This window comes from Schistocerca serialis, chromosome 5 (assembly GCF_023864345.2).
Source record: "Schistocerca serialis cubense isolate TAMUIC-IGC-003099 chromosome 5, iqSchSeri2.2, whole genome shotgun sequence".
Lineage (NCBI taxonomy): Eukaryota > Metazoa > Arthropoda > Insecta > Orthoptera > Acrididae > Schistocerca > Schistocerca serialis.
This window is the reverse complement of record NC_064642.1, coordinates 40065116-40080529: the sequence shown is the minus strand read 5'-3', so window position 1 is coordinate 40080529 and position 15414 is coordinate 40065116. Positions and strand designations below refer to the sequence as shown.

The 15414-nt window shown below is 43.4% G+C and overlaps 1 non-coding gene across 1 annotated transcript; it reads right to left on the bottom strand.

The window, feature by feature from the left end:
* Positions 1 to 4154: 4154 nt before the first annotated feature.
* Positions 4155 to 4229, bottom strand: Trnas-cga (transfer RNA serine (anticodon CGA)). The gene has a single exon. It is a non-coding gene; the product is annotated as a tRNA-Ser (tRNA).
* Positions 4230 to 15414: the final 11185 nt, after the last annotated feature.

Sequence of the window (15414 nt, the reverse complement as noted above, 5' to 3'; positions counted from 1 at the left end):
CTTGGCGAGGAACACAATTCTCCAAATGAGAGATCGGTTTGTTGATACTGTCACTGTAGGATGTTTGACTTGGTTGACGGAGCCACAACATCACCTCTGCTTGCACCGCTTCATCACTATCGTACTGAAGTCCACGAAGGTGTTCTTTAAGTTTTGGAAACAGAGAAAAATCGGCTGGGGCCAAATCTGTTTCTTTGTAGTTTTTTCGTTTGACGCTTATTTCGTGAGATATTTGGCCAGGTCAAGATCAATGGACCACCCTGTAGTGGCAGACGATTGCAACTTGCGTTAGCGAAGTGGGAAAATCGACCTATACTCCGTTCATCATAGAATAAAACTGATGTTAACAAACACAAACGCGACGATTGGTCAGAAGCTGCAGCACACGTACACTGGTGTTGTTACGGTCTGGGAAGTAGGTCCTACTTATGTATAAGATATATTACTACTAAGTTACGTTAAAGGAAACTTTAAGATATTCAGATGTATTAACAGCCATCAACGTTTTTCTTAATCACGTTTTAGCTATGTAGCTTTTATTTCAAAAAATCGTGTGCAGTCACAGGCTCTGCATTGTTGCGCTCTGGTTGCCGCGCTGTTAATACGCAGTATGAAAATGGCTGAGGCTGCTTCCTGTTCCGTAGTGAAACAGGCGTGTGGAACACGGTTAAAAAGTGCGCAGAAATAGGTTGTTTTTAATATTTTTCATAAGTTTACAGAGATAATCTGCTTTGAAGTTTTCCGAGGGACTATTATATACAGTTGAGACACAAGCGTGCAAAATGTGTATGGGCATATCGGTAGCGTAGTAGATTGGTAATTTAATGTAGTTAATAGGTCGTTCGTTCATATCTCACATCCGTCAATTTTTTCCTCGTTCAATTTGAAGTACCTACATCTCGTAATTGTAAAATTCATCATCATTTTTATAAATAATGCACGTCTTCTTGTTTCTAATTGCATATTGCAATCGAAATTCCTGTTTTCATTTCAAATATAAATTCTTAATTATCGATATTTTATGAAAGACTGTTAATAAAGGTTGCTTAAATTAAGAAGACGTAACAGTTTAATTCTTTAAGGCAAAAATGAAAAACCAAATACTCTTTATTTGGACTATGTCCATTGTTTTATAGAGTTGTAGGTAAGTGTCGTAGTAACATGGAAAACAATCATTTTCACAATACGAACACACCATATAAATGCTGCATTTTTACCTTTGCCACTGTAACATTACAATATGAACCCAACAGAACTCATCTGGAGCCAAGTTAAGGGATTTGGTCCGAGAAGTAACAAGAATGTTAAAGCTGCAACTTTTTCACGTGTCACTGCCGAACGCTGGCGGTATATAGAACGACACATGATAAAAGAGGACAAGAAAATGCGGCGCCTGGTTGGCTTCGAGGATTCTGTTGCTGATCGACTCGTTATCAACTGTAGCAGATGACAGTTCCAGAACTGAAATGTATTTCTAGATTCGCATAAGGAAGGAGCTAAGACTGACTGTAAACCTTCAGAATTCAACAGTTCGGTGAAATCCCTGCAGTATACTTTTGCAACACACATAGCTCGTTCAGAAAAAAATACTCTGTGTTTAAGATAGGAATGCTCATCACACTTGTTTCTAATTAGAATACTATGACAGGTGAGAACGAGAGCATTTTATGATTTCATGTCTGGCAACCTAAGAAGCGTGCGGTAGTGCTGGAGTTTTGGCGAACATTATTTCATTCACTTTAAAAATCAGCCGCGCGGTATTGGGCAAGGCTGCCACGGTTCGCGCAGCTCCCCCCGTCGGAGGTTCGAGTCCTCTCTGGGGCATGGGTGTGTGTGTTGTCCTTAGCGTAAGTGAGTTTAAGTTAGATTGCGTGTAAGCCTAGCAAGCGATCCCTTCTTCTTGTCAAGTTGTGCCACAAAGTCCTCCCCAATTCTATTCAATACCTCCTCATTAGTTATGTGATCTACCCATCTAATCCTCAGCATTCTTCTGTAGCACCACATTTCGAAAGCTTCTATTCTCTTCTTGTCCAAACTATTTATTGTCCATGTTTCACTTCCATACATGGCTACCCTCCATACAAATACTTCCAGAAACGACTTCCTGACACTTAAATCTATACTCGATGTTAACAAATTTCTCTTCTTCAGAAACGCTTTCCTTGCCATTGCCAGTCTACATTTTATATCCTCTCTACTTAGACCATCATCAGTTATTTTGCTTCGCAAATAGAAAAACAAATAGTTATTATTCAGCGCTATATTGGGCAGAAAATTGTATCACACAGTTTGCGAGTTTCGAAATGGCAGAGTCAGAGGAGCGACGCGTGAAGCTCAAGAAAACCTTTACAGAGACGCACCAAGTGATGCAGAACGGCTGAAGAAAGACAAAACTACGTTTACACCATTTGTAACTTTACAGAAAGCTTGTAACGATGTTGGGTGCATAATACTCTTAGAAACTCTCAGGAGAGCAAGGATAAAATACAGAGAGTGTGCGTTATCTAAAATTTGTATAGACACCAGACTGCAGTTACAAGAGTCGAAGGAAATGAAAGGGAAGCAGTGGTTCAGAAGGAGGGGAGACAGGGCTGTAGCCTAACCCTGATGGTATTCAGTCTGCACATTGAGCAAGGAGTACAGGAAAATAAAAAAAGAATTTTTTGAAGGAATCAAAGTTCAGGTAGTAGAAATACAAGCCTTGATGGTTGTCGGTGGTACTGTAATTTTGTCGGGAGCGGTGGAGGACTCGAAAAGTCAGTTGAACCGTATAGATAGTGTCTTTAAAGCATGTTGCAAGATGAATATGAACACAGTAAAACGAAGGTAATGGGGTGCGGTTTAATCAGATCGAGCACTGCTGAGAGAATTAGATTAAAAAGTTAGACACTAAAAGCAGTATATGAGTTTTGTTATCTGGGTAGCAAAGTAACTGGCAATGGCGGAGTGGAGAGGTTATAAAACGAATTCTGACTATAGAAAGAAAAAAGAGAAAGAAATCTGATAACATTTCGTGTCAATTTAAGTGGTACAAAGTCTTTTCTGTAGGCCTTTATCTGGATTACAGCGATGAACAGAAACGAAACGAGAACGATAAATATTTCAATAAAATTACAAAACCGTCAAAATTGCACAGAAGTTGGCTTTTATTTAAACGGTGACCAGTTTCGGAGCATTCAAATTCATTATCAAACCGTCCACCTAAGTCCTACCATAACACCGTAATGTGTGTGTTTATTATGCCGATAAATGGAAGGAAATTTGACCCACCTTTATGTTAATTCAATCTACATTCGATTGAAGTTGTTCACTGGTACTAATGCGTAACCACGGATATTATTAGAAACACGTAACGTAAAATGCAAAAATAGGAAATTGGGGGTGGTCAGAGAAAGCTACGTGCTTTTCTTTAGCTAGAATTTTGCCATGGATTTGAACTGGGACTTCGTGAACCTACGATCTTTACTTCTTTGATATGATTATATTGCTCAATTCCTTACAAAAGGAGAATCTCTTACAGGTAATGGCATTTAAATGCTATAGGCGAGAGTGAATTGCTATATTTTAACAAGAAGATTTAGTTCATCACTAAACACAGTTAAAGGCTCAAAATAATTCTACACATTTTTTTGCACAAAACCAATTGATAATCTATTGACCTGTTGGCTTTATCTAGCATGGTTCTGCGGGGTATGTTATAGAAAGCATGTAGTAACCATTCGGATGCAGCAGCGAACTATCACATACAGTGCCAAATTCTACAAAAGCCACTTAAGACAAATGTATTCGCAACCTTTCATGGTTTAGACAATGAGCAGGATTCTATGCCAGCATTTTATATGCGTGAAGCGCCTCTAAAAAATGTTACTATGTTGAGCGGCTTGTAAAAGATAATGGTTACAGAGGAGCACTAAACATCGGTACCGTTTTCAACAGATCCAAAACCAATATACGTATGCGTGAATCCCAGAAAAAGTTTCCACGCACGTCAGTTTTAAGCTGGCTAAATTTCATAATGTGAAAGGTAACCCTTGTGGGGACTGTTTAAATGATTGATTGTGTTGACATTATTTTAGTGTTCAAACAACATTTATTTTTTCTAAAAAAAAAAAAGGACATAAATTATGCTAAACAAGATATTGATTTGAAACTGTGTGCCCGACCGAGACTCGAACTCGGGACCTTTGCCTTTCGGGGGCAAGTGCTCTACCAACTGAGCCACCGAAGCACGACTCACGCCCGGTACTCACAGCTTTACTTCTGCCAGTACCTCGTCTCCTACCTTCCAAACTTTACAGAAGCTCTCCTGCGAACCTTGCAGAACTAGCACTCCTGAAAGAAAGGATATTGCGGAGACATGGCTTAGCCACAGCCTGGGGGATGTTTCCAGAACAATAACTACTGTTCGCCATTTACTGTCAGGGGAGCGATGACCAACAAGGACGAGCGAAATGGATGGAGTTACAACATCAGGACTGCCAGGAGGTACTACAGGCATCAGATGTGGCGAAACATTCCTCTCAGGTATGCCGGCCGGAGTGACCGAGCGGTTCTAGGCGCTACAGTCTGGAACCGCGCGTCCACTACGGTCGCATGTTCGAATCCTGCCTCGGGCATGGATGTGTGTGATGTCCTTAGGTTAGTAAGGTTTAAGTAGTTTTTTCAAGGTTTAAGTAGTTGTAAGTTCTAGGGGACTGATGACCTCAGAAGTTAAGTCCCATAGTGCTCAGAGCCATTTCAACCATTTGAACCTCTCAGGTATCCCAACGCCACCGCAGCCCAGGGCACCAGTCTGGAACCCGTCGACCGTGGCCAACAACCAATTTTTTCCTCTATACCACAAGAGATGTAACTCCAAGCCGAGCAGTGACTAGGTGTAATCGAAGATCTGTTGCTACGCTGCTTCTGGTTTTTGCTACACTCCGAAGACAGCTTAGACAGTGCAAATGTACTGAAATTTGTGCAAAAACTTAGAATAAACCAGTATGCACTGCAACTTTTGTCTCCTTCGCAGAAGCGGGTAGGTACAAAAACAGAACTAAGTCTTCTATAGAAACAGAAACTGCTGGTGCTCCTGGCGTGTCCATTCGATTCTGCGACTGCGGCTGCATATCAATGTATTCACAGATAACCCCAGAAACCACACTTGCTTCCCAGAATTGGTTGAATTAGGGAAGAAGGTGTTCTTTCGCTGACTCTCTCAGGCACCGTAACATGGCGTAATGTATTTTATCGTGACCACATACCACGTCCGGAGAAACAATTAGATTCTAGACTAGGTTCCACATGGAGAAGAGGCAGTGGTGAAACCAACACCAGGACAAGATTCCACATAACATTGCGGTGTGCGTGAGAGGCCGGATTCGACATTAGTGTGTGTGTGTGTGTGTGTGTGCGTGTGTGTGTGTGTGTGTTTGTGTGTGTGTGTATGGGGGGGTGGGGGAAGGAGGGGGTGACTGGGTCAGTGCATGGGTCAGTGGAGGGTACGAGGGGGGAAGTTAAATTCCACTTTCACTTCAAATAAAAGGGGTTAATTATTTGATTAGTAGCAAGAAGAAAGAGCGCAATTTTCTTAATAACGTGAGCTAAGGAAGAAATCGTCGCAGTCAATGCTCGCTTATTCATTCCTAAGAAGGTGATTTATGAATGTGAATCGGTATTTTAATGCGTATACGGTCTTTACAATGCAATTATTCTTTATAAGGTATCAGACTTCGATAAATCTAAAAAAAATGCAGATTCAGTTATCGACCATGTGATGTGTATTTAAAGCTACTGTAAATGGAGGCCGACCTATGTCATCACCATATTAGCGTCGTCCAGCGTAATTCGTTGTTCACCTCCACAAAAAGCTGCAGTAGTAGGTAAAAATCTATGTTGGAAAAGGAATCATGATAATATTACACTGAAGCGCCAAAGAAACTGATATAGGCATACGTGTCCAAATACAGAGATACGTAAACAGGCAGAATACTGCGCTGCGCTCGGCAACGCCTATATAAAACGACAAGTGTCTGGCGCAGTTGTTAGATCGGTTACTGCTGTTACAGTGGCAGGTTATCAAGATTTAAGTGAGTCTCAACGTGGTGTTATAGTCGGCGCACGAGCCATGGGACACGGTATCTCCGAGGTAGCTATGAAGTGGGGATTTTCCCGTACGGCCATTTCACGAGTGTACCGTGAATATCAGGAATCCGGTAAGACATAAAGTCTCCGACATCGCTGCGGCCGGAAAAAGACCCTGGAAGAACAGGACCAACGACAACTGAAGAGAATCGTTCATCATGACAGAATTCCAACCCTTCCGCAAATTGCTGCAGATATCAATGCTGGGACATCAGCAAGTGTCGGCAAAGGAAACCATTCAACGAAACATCATCGATATGGGCTTTGGGAACCGAAGGCCCACTCGTGTGTCCGTGATGACTGCACGACGCAAAGCTTTACATTGGACTGATGATGACTGGCAACATGTTGCCTGGTCGGACGAGTCTCGTTTCAAATTGTATGGAGCGGATGGACGAGTACGGCTCTGGAGACTACCTCATGAATCCGTGTACCCTGCGTCAGAAGCTGACTGTTCAAGCTGATGGAGGCTCTGTAATGGTGTGGGACGTGTGCAGTTAAAGTATTATGTGACCCCTGATACGTCTAAATACGACTCTGACAGGTGACACGTACGTAAGCATCCTGCCTGATCAGATGCACCCATTCGTGAGCATTGTGCATTCCGACGGAGTTGGGCAATTCCAGCAGGACAATGCGACACCCCACACGTCCAGAATTGCTGCAGAGTGGCTCCAGGGACACTCTTCTGAGTTTAACCCATCCGGTGGTCTTCAAACTCTCCAGACGTGAACGCTATTGAGCATATCTGAGATGCCTTGCAATGTGCTTTTCGGAAGAGATCTCCACCCCACAGTATTCTTACGTATTCATGGACAGCCCTGCAGGATTCACGGTGTGCGTTCTCTCCAGCACTACTTCAGACGTTAGTCGAATCCATGCCACGTCGTGTCGCTGCAGTTACGCATTCTCACGAGGCCCTACACGATATGAAGCAGGTGTACCAGTTTCCTTGGCTCTTCAGCGTAAATAATTGCATCGGGTCTTTCAAGTTGATGCTATTAATCTAAAAATTACAAGAACTAGAATGTAAGCACCTTATACTGCATTAGCCGTCGCGATAGGAGGTGCGCAATAAGCGAGTGATGCACGAAACTAAGTTTTATCCGTCACTTATCTTTTAAACAAAAACATAACGATTATCCAGCGTATATGCCCTTCACAAATGTTTATAATATAACGGGTGTTCAGTAGGAATGCAACACATTCTTTTTTTCTCGGCAAATTTCTGTCGAAAAAATGCGGAATGTATTGTCGGACAGCTCCTATTGTTTCATGTGGCACGGACAAAGAATCCAGTGATTTTTTTTTAAAGTGCTTTATCTGAAAACTACCTTGAGCAGTTAAACAGAGAACCGACTCGTGGCGATAACATATTAGACTTTCTGGTGACAAACAGACCTGAACTATTTGAAACAGTTAACGCAGAACAGGGAATCAGCGATCATAAAGCGGTTACTGCATCGATGATTTCAGCCGTAAATAAAAATATTAAAAAGGTAGGAAGATTTTTCTGTTTAGCAAAAGTGACAAAAAGCAGATTTCAGAGTACCTGACGGCTCAACACAAAAGTTTTGTTTTAAGTACAGATAGTGTTGAGGATCAGTGGCCAAAGTTCAAAACCAGCGTACAATATGCGTTAGATGAGTATGTGCCAAGCAAGATCGTAAGAGATGGGAAAGAGCCACCGTGGTACAACAACCGAGTTAGAAAACTACTGCGGAAGCAAAGGGAACTTCACAGTAAACATAAACATATCCAACGCCTTGCAGACAAACAAAAATTACGCGAAGCGAAATGTAATGTGAGGAGGGCCATGCGAGAGGCGTTCAATGAATTCTAAAGTAAAGTTCTATGTACTGAATTGGCAGAAAATCCTAAGAAATTTTGGTCTTATGTCAAAGCGGTAGGTGGATCAAAACAAAATGTCCAGACACTCTGTGACCAAAATGGTACTGAAACAGAGGATGACACACTAAAGGCCGAAATACTAAATGTCTTTTTCCAAAGCTGTTTCACAGAGGAAGACTGCACTGTAGTTCCTTTTCTAGATTGTCGCACAGATGACAAAATGGTAGATATCGAAATAGACGACAGAGGGATAGAGAAACAATTAAAATCGCTCAAAAGAGGAAAGGCCGCTGGACCTGATGGGATACCAGTTAGATTTTACACAGAGTACGCGAAGGAACTGCCCCCCCCCCCTTCTTGCAGCGGTGTACCGTAGGTCTCTAGAAGAGCGTAGCGTTCCAAAGGACTGGAAAAGGGCACAGGTCATCCCCGTTTTCAAGAAGGGACGTCGAACAGATGTGCAGAACTATAGACCTATATCTCTAACGTCGATCAGTTGTAGAATTTTAGAACACGTATTATGTTCGAGTATAATGACTTTTCTGGAAACTACAAATCTACTCTGTAGGAATCAGCATGGGTTTCGGAAAAGACGATCGTGTGAAACCCAGCTCGGGCTATTCGCCCACGAGACTCAGAGGGCCATAGACACGGGTTCCCAGGTAGATGCCGTGTTTCTTGATTTCCGCAAGGCGTTCGATACAGTCCCCCACAGTCGTTTAATGAACAAAGTAAGAGCATATGGACTATCAGACCAATTGTGTGATTGGATTGAAGAGTTCCTAGATAACAGAACGCAGCATGTCATTCTCAATGGAGAGAAGTCTTCCGAAGTAAGAGTGATTTCAGGTATGCCGCAGGGGAGTGTCGTAGGACCGTTGCTATTCACAATATATATAAATGACCTTGTGGATGACATCGGAAGTTCACTGGGGCTTTTTACGGATGATGCTGTGGTATATCGAGAGGTTGTAACAATGGAAAATTGTACTGAAATGCAAGAGGATCTGCAGCGAATTGACGCATGGTGCAGGGAATGGCAATTGAATCTCAATGTAGACAGGTGTAATGTGCTGCGAATACATAGAAAGATAGTTCCCTTATCATTTAGCTACAAAATAGCAGGTCAGCAACTGGAAGCAGTTAATTCCATAAATTAGGAGTGATTTAAAATGGAATGATCATATAAAGTTGATCATCGGTAAAGCAGATGCCAGACTGTGATTCATTGGAAGAATCCTAAGGAAATGCAATCCGAAAACAAAGGAAGTAGGTTACAGTACACTTGTTCGCCCACTGCTTGAATACTGCTCAACAGTGTGGGATTCGTACCAGATAGGGTTGATAGAAGAGATAGAGAAGATCCAACGGAGAACAGTGCGCTTCGTTACAGGATCATTTAGTAATCGCGAAAGCGTTACGGAGATGATACATAAACTCCAGTGGAATACTCTGCAGGAGAGACGCTCAGTAGCTCGGTACGGGCTTTTGTTGAAGTTTCGTGAACATACATTCACCGAGGAGTCAAGCAGTATATTGCTCCCTCCAACGTATATCTCGCGAAGAGACCATGAGGATAAAATCAGAGAGATTAGAGCCCACACAGAGGCATACCGACAATCCATCTTTCCACGAACAATACGAGACTGGAATAGAAGGGAGAACCGACAGAGGTACTCAAGGTACCCTCCACCACACACCGTCAGGTGGCTTGCGGAATATGGATGTAGATGTAGATGTAGATGTAGATGTAGATGTAGATGTAGATGTAGAGATGAAGTTCAGGTAGGTGGTGGTGCTATATGTAGCCTTCAAAATGGCGTCTCTAACGGAGATGCGTCCCATAGAGAGAGCTGTCACTCAGTTAATTTTGAAGGAAAACCAAAGCATCGCAGATATTCATAAGCGCTTGCTGAATGTCTACGGAGACGCTCAACGGGCTCTTCTATTTTTGTTCTTACTCATGGTGCAACGATCAACTCTGAAGTGTATTGTGCTGCCTAAAGAAACTACTTCAACGTGCTAGTCGCCACAAAAATGCAAACAAACTTCTCCTTTCTCCACGACAAAGCAAGACGTCACACAAGTCTGTACACCAGAGAGGAGCTCAAGAAACCTCGCTGGACTGTTCCTCCTAATCCACCGTACAGTTCGGTTCTCGCATCTTCCGAATTCCATCTTCATGGCCCAATGAAGCAAGCGCGGGAAGCAGTACGTGGAAGATGGTGAGATTGCTGACGCAGCAAGACATTGCCTCCGACATCGACGATTGGAATGGTACCATGCGGGCATACAACTCTTCCAGTAAGGTGGCGTAAGGCAGTAGCATTGAATAGGTATTATGTTGAATAATAGGGTTTTGTAGCCAAAAGAGTGGGGAATAATATGGTATATTGGAGTCCTAAATAAAACCAACCTCCTTTCAAAAAATGGTTAAAATGGCTCTGAGCACTATGGAACTTAAGTTCTGAGGTCATCAGTCCCCTAAAACTTAGAACTACTTAAACCTAACTAACCTAAGGACAGCACACACATCCATGCCCGAGGCAGGATTCAAACCTGCGACCGTAGCGGCCGCACGGTTCCAGACTGTAGCGCCTAGAACCGCTCGGCCACCCTGGCCGGCACCTCGTTTCAGGAAAAAAAATGTGTTGCGTTACTTACTGTACGCTCGTCGTATTACCTGTGTGTTCATAAGGCTGTGCAGGCTATATATATTACTCTGCCATAGAAGATACATCAGGTTCGACCGAGGCATGAACGAGCAGTCTGAATACCTTCCGATGCTCTTACTACAGCTTCAGTCTCTCGAAATAATGAAACATTACTCTTACTGATAAATTTATTTATTTTATTTTTTTATTTATTGATTTATTTAACCTGGCAAGATTACGTCCATCAGGCCCTCTCTTACATCTAACCAAGCATTCTACTTATTTTACATTCATATGTTTCGGTAGGCATGTTAAACTACATCTAGTACAAAGAGTGAAATAAACAATTATAAAGGCACACTTGGAAAAATACATACATATAGAGTTTGTATTCGTAGATGATAAGTACTGTTATAATTAGACATTCTAAAATAGACAGATTTTAGATAGGAGTGCTAGCAGCAGGGGTTATGAGGGAGGCTGATGGTGAAGGGAGGAGAGGAATAGAGGCATGATGTAACATAATTAAGGAAATATAAAGGAAAAGAAGATTGCATGGTTAATAGAGATAGATGAAGAGGAAGAAGAGAAAGGAGCAAGATAGGAGACACTAGCTTTGCTATTTGACAGAGGAGAGAGGATTGGCCTTGTACATCAATTTTGTGGAAAACGCTATGAGGATGATAGTAGGAAATGCTTCAAATTCTTCTTAAAAATAGCAGGGGATTGAATTTTGCGCAAGGTAAAGGGCAGTTTGTTCCAGAGGCGGACAGCGGTAACTGAGAAGGAGTTTGCAAAAGTTTTTGTTTGGTGAGTGGGCACAGTTAGGATACCAAATAAGAGTAGCCTCGTGTTTCGATTATGATGGCATGAAAGGTGTTCAATCTCTGAAGCAAGGTACTGGGGTGCTTGCGCGACGTGGAGTCGGTGAAGTAGACACAGAGTGTGGTAGCCAGGCAATTTGTCCGGCCGCAGCCACCCTAGCTGGGAGTATGAAGCACTAACATGATCATATCGGCGAATGTTGCAGGTGTGACGCACACAGGCATTCATAGTTAGTTCTAGCCGTCGGTTGTTTTCACTACTCATGCCTTGTTGAATTACATCACAATAGTGGAGGTTAAGTAGAACGAGTGCTTGCACGGGCTGGCGTTTCAAGTCCTGTGGAAATACGTTCCGAAACTTTTTGAGAGCATAGAGACAAGTGGACGCCTTCCGGCAGACTACGACTGTATTCTCCGCCCAGTTGAGATGCTCATCCAAAGTTACACACAAGACCTTACCTGTTTTCTGATATGGTATTGGAATACCGTCGAGCAAAATAGGAAGCAGCCGTTCGCGGAAATCTGAACTTATTAATTTGTGATGCGCTATTAAGATTACTTGCGTCTGGTATCCGGAACGAACACAAGCATCATGGTGAGCAGTGTACTTGCTCTCAGTCAGTCGTGTTTAAATTTTGTTTCATGTCCGTAAAACGAAGAAAAAAGCATTAACCAAAACTGCCTGATTTTATGCAGCGGTAATTGATAACATCAACGTGCAAACGGTTTTCGAACACAGCTCCTGAATATCATCGATGTCATAGCCAGGACTTAATTCAGACATAATGCTGTGGTGTTATTCAGCAGTTTCGGAGCCAAGCATGTTAGACTCTTTTCCAGACTACGTAAAGGCCCAAGCTAAAGGCATTTTTCATGCTCCCCGCCCGCTCTACTTAGTTTTTCTTCTGATTATTCTGGGAACTACAGGTCAAACTTTCTGGATAAATTACTTTTAGCCAGACAGCAGCGTGGAGTCGTAAAGCACGTGTTTCAACGTTGTACGAAGAGTTTTCTCAAAATAAGACGTCGGTCGACTTAAGTCTGCCGCGGTCTGCCTAAGCACAGAATATATGATCCCACTGCAAATACCGCACTTCTCCCTTCCTGCGCCCGCAACGCATGCGAGCAAACAACTGACAAAAGCAGGAAGGTGCCGGGGGAAGCACGCGTGACGCTGAGTAATGGTTTTCCTTAGAAAAACAGACCTGCAGGAAGAGGCAACGAAAAAATACAGTGGTAAACATAGGTTACATTCCTGTATTCACCATAAAATTTGACAGAAAATTTCTGACGTACTTCATATTTCTCTTGAAACCTTTCACTAGAAGATAATTTTTCTGTAGGAAGGATACTGCTTTGCTTTCTCGTTATTGTTTACATAAATCCCACTTTAAAACGGCAATAAGAAGATTGCTTGAGGATTACTTTGTGGAATACAGTGAAGACACCCTTTGGAATGACAAGCTGCCTATTGGCTTCTGTCTCGGGTTCTTCGGCCGACGTTCATCTAATGATTTTACTGACGTTTCGCCAGCACGAGTGACTGGCATTGTCAAAGCTTCATCCTCCACTTCCGGTGGTGAACTGGAGCCGAGCTCGCGGCCGCAGACTATATGTACCTGGCGCAACGTCCGAGGGCTTCTCCGTGGTCATTTCCGGTGCGGTACTCCTCGTGCTACCTGCTACGGTCTTTGGCTGCAGTACGGAAATGGAGGGTGAATCTTTGACAATGCCGGCCACTCGTGCTGGCGAAACGTCAGTATAATCATTAGATGAACGTCGGCCGAAGAACCCAAGACAGAAGCCAATAGGCAGTTGGTCAACAAGTGGCCACGAAAGCCTTAACAATTTTGTACCCTTTGGAATGATATTTTACATTATTTTCTTTTCACCTAACTGCCGTTTTTAGGGAAATTATGTACTTTCTTAGAGTTACAGCACGGAGATCGATCAACAGTATGGGCGTACTCACCTGAGGTATGAGTGTGCTCTTGCCTGCTTCTCGTATCTGCACGAGGCGTTACTACGCTATGCTGTGTCTTACGTGGTGCTTCTAACACTGTGTGCAGGATACGGCAAATAGTGAATCTAAAAATCAAACGGGATATCCTGAGGGGAGGAAAATGCAGGTCATAGCCGTCCCCCCCCCCCCCCCGCTCCTCCCAAATCAAAATGGCTCTGACAACTATGGGACTTAACCTCTGAAGTCATCAGTCCCCTAGAACTTAGAACTACTTAAACCTAACTAACCTAAGGACATCACACACATCCATGCCCGAGGCAGGATTCGAACCTGCGACCGTAGCGGTCGCGTGGTTCCAGACTGTAGCGCCTAGAACCGCTCGGCCACACCGGCCAGGCCTCCCAAATCAGAAAGGTAGCACTCTGAATTAACAATTCCTTTATTATCGTTTCATAAGAACGCTGTACATTACGAACTCCTGTGGCCACTGATGGAAAAACACATTGCCTAACTCACAAGCAGCGATTGTCATCAACTTTTCTGATAGTAACAGCAAGGAGCTAAAGGCTAAGACTAACTAGCAATATGGTCAACAGCCTACTGGGAAATACAGGGTGAGCGTAAAGTCTTTCCCTGATTACAAACACTTATTTCTGACGTACTATACTAGATACAGCTAAGCGGTTTGTTGCAAACGCCAGCTTAACTCAAAGCTTTCTATTGATACACTTCCACAAGTGCTCCGTCTAGGTGACACTCAATTTCTCTACATGTCGTCGACAACATCTCTTTCATCGTCGCCTCTACAGCATCTTGTACTGAAGTCGTAAGAATTTCAACGTCAGGTACTAATGAACTGAACACTTCATCTTTAACATAGCGTCACAAGAAAAAGTCAAGGGAGGTTATGTAGATGAATGTGGTAGCCATGATGTTGGACTGTCTCTACTGCTCCGTCTGTCTGGAAATCTTTCACCCAAGAACTGGCAAACAAACAGACCCCAGTGTTGCTGAAGCATAAATCGTTGAAATTCCTGTAATTGAAGTGCAACGTAAAGTTCCAATATTTCCAAGTAATATGTTTAAGTAACAGTAGGCTCGGTGAAAGAGATCAGTCCGATAATTTGTTGTGCATTAAGCCACACCACACGTTCACTTTCAGGCTGTCCATTATCTGCTTGTGAGGTAATGGTCGAGTTTTGGCGCCCTGGAAATATTCTATGTTCGGCGTTGGGGCGGCCGCACAGGACGCCCGTCAAAGCCGCGGCCCGGCAGCGACCACGTGGCGCTGAACGTCAGCTTAGCAACCGCATGATGCCGCACAACGGCTGGTCCAGCGACATGGCTGGGAATTCCATGGTGACGCTGTGTTGATGAAGGAGACATGCTGGGAGGGCCAAAGATCTCGGACCTTGTGAAACCATAATGGCAGACATTTCACAGTTCATATAGAAATTAATGTCCACCCCTCGTGGTCTCGCGGTAGCGTTCTCGCTTCCCGAGCACGGGGTACCGGGTTCGATTCCCGGCGGGGTCAGGAATTTTTCCTGCCCCGAGATGACTGGGTGTTACTGTGTCGTCTTCATCATTATCATTCATGCCCATTACGGTCGGAAGAAGGCAATGGCAAACCACCTCCACTAGGGCCTTGCCTAGTAAGGCGGCGCGATTCTCCCGCGTCGCTCCCCTACTCTCTGTAAAGAAGTATGGGACTCATCTTCATCATCATAGAAGTTAATAGTAGCCAGAGTTATTGAATGCGGAGTTATTGAACGCAGTTTTCCGAAATTCCTTCATCAGGGAACACGAATGGAATATTCCAGAATTTGAAACACGAACAGCTGCTAGCATTAGTTTCTTAGAAGTAGATACCTTAGGGGTTGCGAAGCAACTCAAATCGCTTGATACGGGCCAGTCTTCAGGTCCAGATTGTATACCGATTAGGTTCCTTTCAGATTACGCTGATACAATAGCTCCCTACTCAGCAATCATATAC